Source organism: Carassius auratus, chromosome 21 (assembly GCF_003368295.1).
Source record: "Carassius auratus strain Wakin chromosome 21, ASM336829v1, whole genome shotgun sequence".
Classification (NCBI taxonomy): Eukaryota; Metazoa; Chordata; class Actinopteri; order Cypriniformes; family Cyprinidae; genus Carassius; species Carassius auratus.
Window position 1 is genome coordinate 23,604,394 of NC_039263.1, and position 11,897 is coordinate 23,616,290.

The window sequence follows — 11,897 nt, forward strand, 5'->3', positions numbered from 1 at the left end:
TTGGCTTTGAACCCACATTCTGTTCCCAAGCTGCTGCTGATTGGTTTATCAGAATGTCAGTCATTTTTGTCCTTGTGCTTGGCTTAAAGAATTAAACAAGATTTGGTAAACTTAACTTTCTACATAACTAAATGCTATTGCAGTATATACTCTTAACTACCAAACAAAAAATAGCATGTGAAACAGTATGCATCATAGTTGCATCAAGTCCTTGCTGTCACATGACCTCGTCACGTTGCAGAAGAGTAGTGTCCGGTTTCCATCTTGAAATAAATTGGATTATTCTGCATTTTCGATTAGGTTACATTTTGTATGAATATTTAAACTTTCATCAGTCTGATTAAATAATGAGTAAAAATATAGACGTAGAGATGCATTGCATTAAGGAATACAGTATTCTTACTGCACATTTATATATATATGTATGTATATATATGTATGTATATATATATGTATATAAATATATATATTATATATTAATAGCTATTCCATAACTAATAAGTTTGCCTATTCGATACAAAATTGCATGCATACTGTATACAGTATGTGCATATTATACACACCAGTGTAACTTTTATATCATTTAGTACTATTAAAGTTTTATTAGAAATATTTGTATTTCTATTTTTAAAATAGTAGTTGTGCTATTTTCTATTCGTTTTTTTTCTATTTATATTCTATTTAAATAATTATATATATATATATATATATATATATATATATATATATATATATAGAGAGAGAGAGAGAGAGAGAGAGAGAGAGAGAGAGAGAGAGAGAGAGAACCAGTCTATGTGACTTTTATTAATTTTTGTAAATTGCTTTGGTGCATCAAGTTAATAGAAAATAAATATATTAAATATATTGTTATTGTTATATTATTATGTATTTCATACAAATATATTCCATGGCAAATAGCTGACATTAAAGAAATTATATATCATTTTTATGTTAGTTTTATTTTAACTATAACTCTCATGCATACTACATATACTGCAACATTAGTAAGTATTATATCAGTATAGTTATTTTTAATAAAGATTGCCAGTGCACCCTTTACAAGAAAAAAAGAAGAAAAAAAAGTGTGACATGCATGCACGTGTACTTTTGACCTTTTTTTTTTTAGAGAGAAAAACTTCTCATTTCTCAGTTCCATGTTTGTCCTTGTTATGGACCCAATGACTTCCTCTTTCATAACCTGACATTCCATCCTGCCCTGCTCTCATCCAATCACAGAGCGGCCTTTTATTGTGGAAAATATGCCATGGCATGGTATCTCTCAAATCAGGCTCCGTTTATGGCCATGGCAACCATGCTGTTTTGGCAGCGCCAATAAAAACAGCCCAAGTAATGATTTTAGTCAAACTTAACTGACACAAAATATGTTATTTACAAAATTACAATGTGCAATGTGACAAATATAGTAATGCTATTATAAGTTTGACCCTATTTCAGTATTCAGCACGATTCTTAGTGGTTTAATTTTAATTTTGTGGTCAAATGCAAGGCAGAGATTGTGTTTTTTGTGTCGTTATTGGAGGGGAAGTGAGAGGCAGAAACAGGAAGCAGTTACAAGTGCCCATTTCAGTTTATTAGGCACAGAAAGAACTAGAAGACAAGTGGTTCGTGGGCTTTCAGTCTTAATCTGAAGGAGATTTACAGGCGAACTCCCTTAATGTGAGAGAGAAAGTGTTGGCCAACTATAAAACTTCCCATTGCTAGCCATAGTTTCTGCAAATTAAGACCGTGGTGAATCATCGTTGCTGTTAAAATATGCTTTTTAAAAGATGCGTAAAGCTTCTAGCATCCCCTTATGAATTTGTTTTGGTTTTTTAATGAGTAACACTACTTAAGCGTTCGGTTGTTTTGGTAGCAACAGTGTTACCATGGCAGATCTTTTTACATTACAGATGTGGTGTGTGTAGGGTTAATAGGGTTGCCAGATGTTAGCTATTTGATGAGCGAGTTGCCAGATGTGATTGTGGTGTGCGATGTGAGCTGCAGGTGGAGTGGTTTATTGATTTGGCTCTGTGATTTCTACACAGTGAAAAGCCATTAAACTTCCCTTCACTAAAAGCAGCTGAACAATAGATGACCTCAGCCTACACAACTTTCTTCCTTCTCTCTGCTGTATCCCTTTTCTTTTTTTCTCTTTTCAATTTGGTCATTCTAAGTCATTAGTACTTTAGTTCTTTAGACAAATTCTCTTAGGAAGTAAATGACCTCTGTATGAAAGCGAGTTTGTTGTATTTGGTTTGTATTTTAGGCATGTGCTACCATCTTCAATAAACTTGCACTTTCACGGCATCACCAACACATTTATTTCAGTCGGATGTAAACAGCGCCCTCTCTGGTCTGGCTGATCTGGTGATTTTACAGTGGCATTAATAAGGATTCATTGCTCTTCTCTTAATGTATACTTGTTTTTAAATCTGATTACTAGCAATCTATACCCTGAACGGAAGAGGTTTTACTTTCCATCTTGTGTATGTAAGTGCTTGTGATAATCAGAGTACTCGCTCTTTCTCTCTTTGTGTGTGTGTGTGTGTGCGTCTAAATTTAGTATTTCACTCTCACCTCTTTAGGTCTGCGAGTTGAAACCTTGGATTACCATCCAACCTTTGAACGTTCCTATCCAAACTTCAGCCCTCGGCTGTTGCTATCAGTGCAAATGCAGTGTTGTGTGTGTGTGTTTCAGGATGGGGATGCACTAAACCTGAGAAGGCTTCTCTTCTCCCATCACACTCTGAACATAAGTGACCTATTTATGAAGACAGATAGAGACAGGAAGAAGTGTGTGCCTGTGTGTGTGTGTGTGAAATGAATGTGAATGATCAATATCAGTTTGTTAGTTTGTCACTGACAGGATGCAATTTCGACCACAGGATCTGTGTGTATGAATTTAAACTATTTAATTGACTTGAGGTCATTTAAATATCAGAATTGACCTTGTTCACTTTATCAGTGCACATTTAAGGTCTTTTTTTTGGGATTTGTTGCATGTTATTCCAAAAAACAAAAAAAACAAACAAAAAAAAACATTAATATCAAGATTTTATGTTATATTTGTGAAATATTATTTATATATATATTATATATTATTCATCAGATATATTTCTGAAATATTATATAAAATAAAATTATTTGACAAATATAATTATGTAATTAAATTAGTATTCTTTACATATAACACCTGAAATTCAGTTTCTCACATCATAGTAATTAATTTAAATAAACTGTGGCCATTTTATTTTATTTAAATGTTTTTTATAATTAACATTTTTCTCAGTTACTTTTAGTTTTCATAAACAATAATGACACTGGGTTGTTTTCAGAATCTTCTATCACTAACTTTCTTCGAAACAACTTTCCTTCTCTGCTGACATCATCGAGCCCTCTTATGTTTTAGCCCCTCCCCCTAAACTGTATTTCACATAGAGGCACTTCCAATCAATTCTCATATGAATTCTTATTGAACATCCCGTTTCACTTGGAATTCTGTAACATTATGGAAATATAATGAGTTTCAAACCTTGACTCAAAATTCTTCACCTTTTAATAGTTCAGAACTGATGTAGGAAGTGCCTGTGTATTTGGCACATGGATCCGTGTGTGTGTGATAATGTGTATCAGATTTCCACTGGCACACATACCTCACATGCCCAGTATACTTTCCCTGTCACTATTAAGCACACTCGCACACACACATTCAAGCATGCTGTGTTTTCCCTGAGCGTGCCACTGCTAAAGAAACACATAAAAGTACACTGTGCTCCAGCAGCTGTCTGTCTGTTTGTATTTTCTGAAGACTGGGCAACCTTCTATAAAGATGTATTTCCAGAAGAGGACAGGACAGATACCAGCTAGCAGCACGCCGACAGACCAAATCCATAAAGTCTGGCTACTTCCAGTCCTGCCAAGCCAGACTTTTCTCTGTCAAAGTCAAGTCTGCGCCAATTTGAAGCCTTTTCTGGTCAAGAACTTCCCGCTGAAACAGGAAGAGACTGTCTGTTTATTTTATCCAAGTGTTAAGTGACCAAGCAATGAGGTGTGTGTTTTATTTCTATTGACACTACTGGTCAAAAGTTTGGAATAATTAAGATTTCTAAAATATTTTTGAAAGGCCAGTAAAAACAGTAATATTTAGAAATGTTCTTACAGTTTATAATAACCATTTTCTGATTGAATATATAATAAAATGCAATTTATTCCTGTGATGCAAAGCTGAATTTTCAGCATTATTTCTCCAGTCTTCAGGGTCACATGATGCTTCAGAAATGACTCTGATATGCAGATTTGCTGCTCAGGAAGTGTTTCTTATTGTTTTCTATGTTGAAAACAGTTGTGCTGCTTCATATGATGCAGAAAATTCAGTTTTGCATCACAGGAATGAATTAATAGTTGTTTTTTTAAATTGCAAAAAATGTCATAATATTACCCTTTTTACTGTATATTTGATTAAATAAATGCACTGTGCAGAAGAGACTTCAAAAATCGTAATTATTCCAAACATGTATCCGGTAGTGCGTAATATCACGCCATGACTAACAACATCTTCATAGTTTCATTTCTGGGTTTCATTACCTATGAAAATCTCAGTTTTAAGATCCTCGGAGGTGAAGTCAGAACTCGTCTTATGTAATGCAATAAAAAGGATCATTAGGCAGGAGAACAGAATGGATAAAAGCTGGAAACTCAACAATGAGTAAAGTGTGTTTGAGTTGCACAAATCAGTCTGGGGATTGGGTTTCTGAAGGTGTGTGGGGAAGAAAGTACATTGTTGATGCAACTCCACAATGTTTATGTGTTTCTTTGAGCCGAATTCTAGCCGGTAATCAGCTTAATGACAGAAACGACATCAAGCAAAGTTCACTGCATTGCTTAATCTCCCAGTGCATGATGGGTAATCGGCCACATTCCACAGTGGCTCAGACCTGGAACCCATTTCTTTCCCTTCGTCTCAACTTTTTAGACATTTGTTTGACTTTTAGTGTAATTTTAAACTATTTTTTAGTTTCTCGTAATAATTAAAATAGTTTTAGTGTGTTGGCCCATGATGATGCAGGAAGAGCGGTATTATTTGTTGAACAGACGGCGGTCGATGGGTTCGCTCCGCTGGTTCCTGGAGGAACCGGCCCCTCCGACCCCTCTGCCTCTCACCCCGTTGCAGGAATACCTCCAGAAGCTCCTGGAGATGAAGATGCACATCAGAGTGAGTAGTCATCGCGAACGCATCCCTCAACGACTAGACTGGACGTACATTTACTAGAGTATACAGTTCCTAAATTGGAATACTTGATTCTGATTGGTCTAATGTGGCATTCTGTGTTAAAATAATTTGCATGATGACTTCAAAACTACATACTTAATCACTGTCTTAGGATGCCTATTTCTTGGCGTTTCGAAACTGAATATAATTGTTTTTTTATTTATTTGGTAAGTAGCCGTGCAGTAGAGTCCAGTCCTGTTGGGACTGTTATTAATAATATTATTTTATAGTATATAGTATTTTAAGTAACTATTTTATAATATTAAAAATCCATATTTTTTTAATTGATCCATGTTGAATTATTATTATGAGGATAAAATGCAAGTTTGTACGAGTATTCATAAAACCCTTTTTATAATTGTAATGAATTTTGCCCCGTGCATTTTTGACCTGAGTACTTGAGTACTAAAACCTTTTAAAGTTATTAGAGTTGTGATTTAACTCCATGATATTAGCTTATGGAAGTGTTTCACTGTTTGTGTATGTTTTTCTATAACCAAAATGAACACACAAGCTTCAATGAAGGCTTAATAAACAATGACTAATTAATGATTCATCAGTGTCTCTGGGCTGTTTATCAGGGTGGTTTGTCCTGTCAGCTTGGACTCTTGTCTTTCCAGCACACATCAGCAAAGCTGGAAAGTGAATTTGTGTGGCTGAGGTCACACAGGATGAACATAATTTGTGTGTTAATGTGTCATCCTTCCAGTCAAAGTGACTGAAATTCCAGCTCTCACTTGTGGGTGGGACTCTGAATGTGACAGACAGATGGACTCCACCCAAAACTACTTCATTTACTTTTTTTAAGAACTGAAGCTGTTACAACAGGAAATGCGTAAAAATGCTAATCACTTTCATGCAATTATCTCTCTATCTCTCTCAGAACAGTTAAAGAAACCCTAGCATCCACCAAGAAGTCTAAGAGTAGTTTTTCATTGTGTTGTGCGTTTATGAGCATGTAAGGCCTTCTCTTAGTACCGGAAGGGGCTTTTAATTTTAGCATTTGAGATTTATTATGCGAGTAGTGTTTATGGTGTGTTTGGGGTGATGTTCTCTTGGGTGTTTTAAATTGTTGGGATATTTCAGAGCAGTGTACTTGTTATGATGCCCTACTGTGTGAAGATTTAGGAGATTTTCATTGCACAAAGACAAATGTTGGTTATAGGACCATCCAAGTGTGTGTGACCCTTCTGTGTATCATGACTAAGAGGTTACAGTAGCTCTGTTCTGCCTTTTTTCTGCAGCACAAAGACCCTGTGTGAATGGACTGGCATTCGCATAAACACACACACACACACACACACACACACACACACACACACAAACTGCTCAAAATCTCACACAAATATTTCTCCCTGAATGCAAAACGCCTACAAGCGCCAGCCACAATGAACACAGGCTATTGAACGAAGAGAGAGACGCTTCTATTTTCTACGATGAGCATAACTTCAAAACATCTCATGACGATTGAAAAACCCCTACCAAACACACTCAAAATGCATAATAACTGTTTACATGCATTCATTTTCAATCCGTTTTGAGATTCTGAAAGCTCTTTTTATAGGAATCCTAACTTTGATTAATGTACTTGTTTACATGTACAGTTCTTAAATTCCCCCCCAAAAATGTTTGCTCTACTTATACTTAAGTATAAGACTAGTTTCAGATTCAACCATTTTCAATTGTTTTCCTATTAATTGGATTCCCACTGACCATGTCTTCCAGTCCAGTTGAAATTTTATTTGGATCAAGCTCAGTCGGATATATTGAGGTGTTTACGTGAAGGCTTTTCAATCTGATTGAGCCATCAAACAGATTACTCGATTGCGTGCAAACATGGCTAATGTGTGTGTGTGCTGAAACTGTCTAAGCCTAACTGGACTAACTTCTGAGGCAGGCTGCGTTATTCGAGGGATCAGTCGCGTCTGTTGAGCAAACGGCGTTAATAAGATCATCACACTGACCCCGTGTGTTCAGTAGCACATCCGTCACCACAGCGCTCTACATCTGCAGCTTCGCTAAGCCACTTCCTGTGTCAGCTGTTTTTAGGTCAGCAGGAATCTGTCAAGCGTTTTAAACGCTCTTCGGGGGAGAAAACTAAAATAGAACAAATTACTAATCTAATTTACCATGTGATTATATTCAAATCTGACTAAAAGTTGGGTCCTCTAATGTCTGTGATGGTTTTGGTTGCATGCAAAAACGAAAACTATACATGCTAGTTTCTTTGGAAGAATGATGTGAACCAGCCTTTGATAATGTGTATGAAACTGTTCACTTTTTGTTCCTATGAAGCAGTTTTTACAGTTATTGGTGTTCTCGTGTGACTTAGTCTTTGGATATGAGTGTGTTTTGGGGAAATTCATGTTGATGGTGTCATCATGTTAACTGATGAACAGAAGCAGAGCCATTGATGTGTGAGTGTGTTTGGAGTTTTGGAAACTTTCCTTTTGGCGGTAATTAAATAAAAAGCTCACAACAAAGACTTTTAGACTTTTTCTTTGGTTATTGATTGTACAGAGGTTACACACGTAACTCTCTACTGCTCCAAGAGGTTGGCTGTGATACTGCAGGCCTCACATTTATTTCCTGTTTCCTAATGAGCAGACTATGATCTTATCTTATCTTGTGCCCCTTACTATTTTTACAAAGAGTGTTGGCCTATCAGTGCTTATATGTGCCAGTAGTAGCATTTCTGCATCTGTTTGTGCAAACATGCCCAGTTTACTCAGAGTAAACTTTACAACCTGTAATAAAACGATCTGCTTATTTTAAGACAGAGGTTTACTCATCTCAAAGTAAAAAGTAAAACTGTTGTAATGTGATAAACTTGATCTGCAGTGCTCTTGTTTATTTAGAAGAAACACTGACCTGAGATCAGATCCCCCTGTTCTTATTAACACTGTTCCAGCTGAGACAAAGCAGCAGACTGATCTGAGGTCAGCAGTTTGGGCTCACAAATTCAGCACCAGATGTATTAAAGTTTGCGTTCTAGTTGAGTTTAGTCTCATCAGTGATATATTTAGCGTTTCCGGTCTTTCGTTCTCTGTGATTTGTGTAAATGAGTGGAGCTCTTCATTAGGGTAGCATTTAATTGGCCCGTCCCAAAGTACCAAAGCAGACGCCTGATGAAGCTGGTCTCTGTGGCTAAATTAAGGCCAGATTTCACAATGATGGAGAATGAATCATGTGTGGATGCTGAGGGTTTGGTGAGTTCATAGCAGGAGGGTAAATTAAAAACACTTTTACTGATTTCAGAAATGCTGAGAGAAAAACCCTTACAAAAGTGTTGTTTCCACCAAAATACCTTACTACAGTAACTAATAAATACATTTTTATAAATACATTTATATGAAGTCTTCTTAAAACATTGTGAAAAGCTTTCAGAATATTTTTTTTGTAAATGGTTCCTGGGGCATTGATAAGTGGTCACTTGGCTGTTCTGGGTGGTTGATATATGGGTGCTAGAATGTTCTGAGTGGCTGTTAAGGCATTTTGGGTGGTTTCAGTGCAGGTGCTAAGGTATTTTGGGTGGTTCTGCTCACATGATTAGAGGAATAACATAAACAGTTTAAACACGCCAGTTTATGAGCAATACGTGTGTAATGGCGATGGTTGTCAGCTCTACTGTGTTTACAGTGTCTGACTACTGCTCTGCGTTTCAGAGTCTTTGGATTTAATGAGTTCATGAGAGACGAGTGAACTCTAGGATTTCTGGGTGTCCCACCAGAGCACAGTGCCTATTTATAGAGAGAGAGGAGGTGTGTGTGCATGCGTTTCTGGATGATGGCTATTCTCATGCTCATGTTTTTGTGCAGTTGTGTGTTTTATTTCTGCCATGCTCACAAGAATCATTATTATGAATTTTTTTAAAATTCAGATTCCATAATGATCATAATAGTGCACTTCTGTGTTTATAGGCAGGGGTGCACATACGTTTTTCGTATGAGAACCTGGAGATTTGGTTTGGTCCTCACACAGCACATGGTGTGACCCATCAAATATAACTATACAAATTAATTAATAATAGTGATAATATTATTGCACTTTATTAAAAAAAAAAACTTTATATATAAAATAATAAACTAAATAATAAAGTGTGATAATATTATTTTATTTTAAAATAAAAGGGAGTTTTAAATACAAATACAATCATTTTATAGTAAACGTAAAAATAAAATGCTAATATTTGTATTATTGTTATTATTATTGTTATTATTATTTTAATTTGAACCTTAATTATTATTTTCTAATTTGAATTATTTCTATTTTAAATTTTCAGACTTAAAATCAGCATGCTATTGGTGGGTTGCCGTCAAGTAAGCATTTGCGCTTCCGGGTTTAGCGCTGCTGATTGTAGCACGTCAGTGAATGAAACGTCATAGTTTTGCATTGTGCTTTGAAAACATTAGCCTAAATTTATGCTTTGAGTTTGAATATAAATCTTAAACAGTACAGTTTGTCGATCTAAAATGGTATTTGTCAATTAACAAGTTGCTGTGCAATTTGCATCTTGTGATCACTTATTAGTCCATATGACTCGTATAATCTATTCCAAGTCAAGCGTGAGTGAGTAAATAATAACTAACCTTTTAGGTATGTGCTCTCATGAAAGTGTGCTTGTGTTTCTTTGTATTAGGGATAACAGTCACCAGGAGGGTTTTAAATATCAGATGTTTTTTTAAATACCTTTCTTTTTCTCTCTCACTCTGAGTCATTCTCTCCAGTTTTCTTTCCAATTGCTCAGTCACCACCTGGCAGAGCTTTGATTCTTACATGTGTTCGGCTCAGACGCCGACGTCCGAACAGTGTGCTCAGCCTCTACCCCATCCTTCGTTTCCACGCAGTGGATGAGTTCACAACGGATGCAGGTGCTCTGCAGTCTGTTCGCTCTCTGTTCAGGGTCGGCTGGTGGCCCTTTGTGACCCTCATTAATCCAGGCCTACTCGCCGCACACTGCGGGATGTTATTGCAGATGTCGCCACTCTGGAGTACAGCGGATATAATGACTCCCTCACCTCTACCCCCAAACATAGGACGTTACAATGTAAACACTGTGAAAATGTTATGAACAAATGTTTCATTTCATGTTAATAGTATTTGTTCTCACAGTGTAAGGAGGAGACATTGTTTGAATGTGCACTGGAGCCGAAATTTGCAAATTGTGCCTAATTTATGAAACCTATAAACTGTCATTCATATTTAGATTTGTATAAGATGACTTTTTTTGCGTTTTTGCATTTGTTATGACAGGACAGTGCAGAGATGACAGGAAGTGAAATGGGAGAGAGGGGGGGGGGCTGGGATCTGGAAAGGTCCTCGAGCTGTGATTCGTACAATTTACATTTAGATTTAAGTATTTGGCTTATTTGTTAATTATTAGCTTCATCACTTCACGAACCCCAGTTTTTGGAAACCTTAACGGAATTTTAATGTTTAACGTACCTTTTGACGATAAACAAAAAATTGAAAATATTATCTTAGGAGTTAGTTCAGAAGTAATCTAAAAGTAATCCAAAAAGTACTCATTACCTAATATGTGTAATTAAACAGATTATGTTTCTACAATTTACATTATGTTATTTGTAATCAGTACTGGATTACAATTTATATGTATCTACCCAGTACTGGATACAACATAGCTAAAGCAATATTTTATGAAAGAACATAATTGTAAACTTTTTTAATGAAACATTATTAATACATTTATTAACGACTGCAAGCCAAAATTCCAGTAATATTAAATTGTTACGAATGACAATGATCAAGTTTTTTATGAACATTAACACATTTACATTAATACATACATTAAGAAAACAGGAGTTTTAAAATTGAACCCCAATCAAAATTGACGTTACATTGTTTATTTTACCGATCTCCATGCTACGTTTCTGGTTGTTGATCGTATTAATCACATTGCTGTCTATTGGAGGGTCAGAAAACTGTCAGAATGCATAAAAAATATCTTAATGTGTGGTCCGAAGATGAACGAAGCTCTTGACAGGTTTGGAACAACATTGACGTAAGTGCTTAATGACAAAATATTCATTTTGGGTCGGAGTAACCCTTTAATGCTTAGAAACTTCTAACCAAAATTCTAAACGCCGAATCGCCTATTTCGTGAATCACCTATTGTTGCTGTGTTCCTCATTTGTATGCTGCTTTAAATAGAAAGTTCTGCTAAATGGCTGGATGTAAATATGCATGTAAATTCCTCATCAGGTATTGTGTTACCTGCTTGCTGAAGCTTTGCTGGATCTTTCTGGTGCTCTTTGGTCGTTGAAAATGTCTGGGCTTGAATTAAGGAGTAGAACTACTGAACAAACTGTAAATCTGGCGCCCAGACGCTCGTTGGATCAGCTCCAGATGTGAAGTATGTCTGCTTTATGCTGGTTTGTGGGGTCTAATCTCTGGATAAAGACAAAATCTGGATTATACTCCCACCATTGTAACACTGGAATCAGCATTTGATACTGGCGGACGGACTGGTTTTGACCGGAGAATTGTGCTGGTTTGAATTGGACAGGCGATCTTGGTCCTGGTTTTGATTTTAGAACTGGTTTGTGCGCAAGAGATGGGGCCGCTTCATCATTTAAAGAAACCATGGACTAAAGTGTTGTCAACTCAG

At 36.2% G+C, this 11,897-nt stretch overlaps 1 pseudogene; it reads left to right on the forward strand.

Moving 5' to 3' along the window:
• Positions 1-5,056: 5,056 nt before the first annotated feature.
• Positions 5,057-11,897, forward strand: part of LOC113039138 (CDK5 regulatory subunit-associated protein 2-like) — a 22,022-nt pseudogene continuing 15,181 nt past the window's right edge.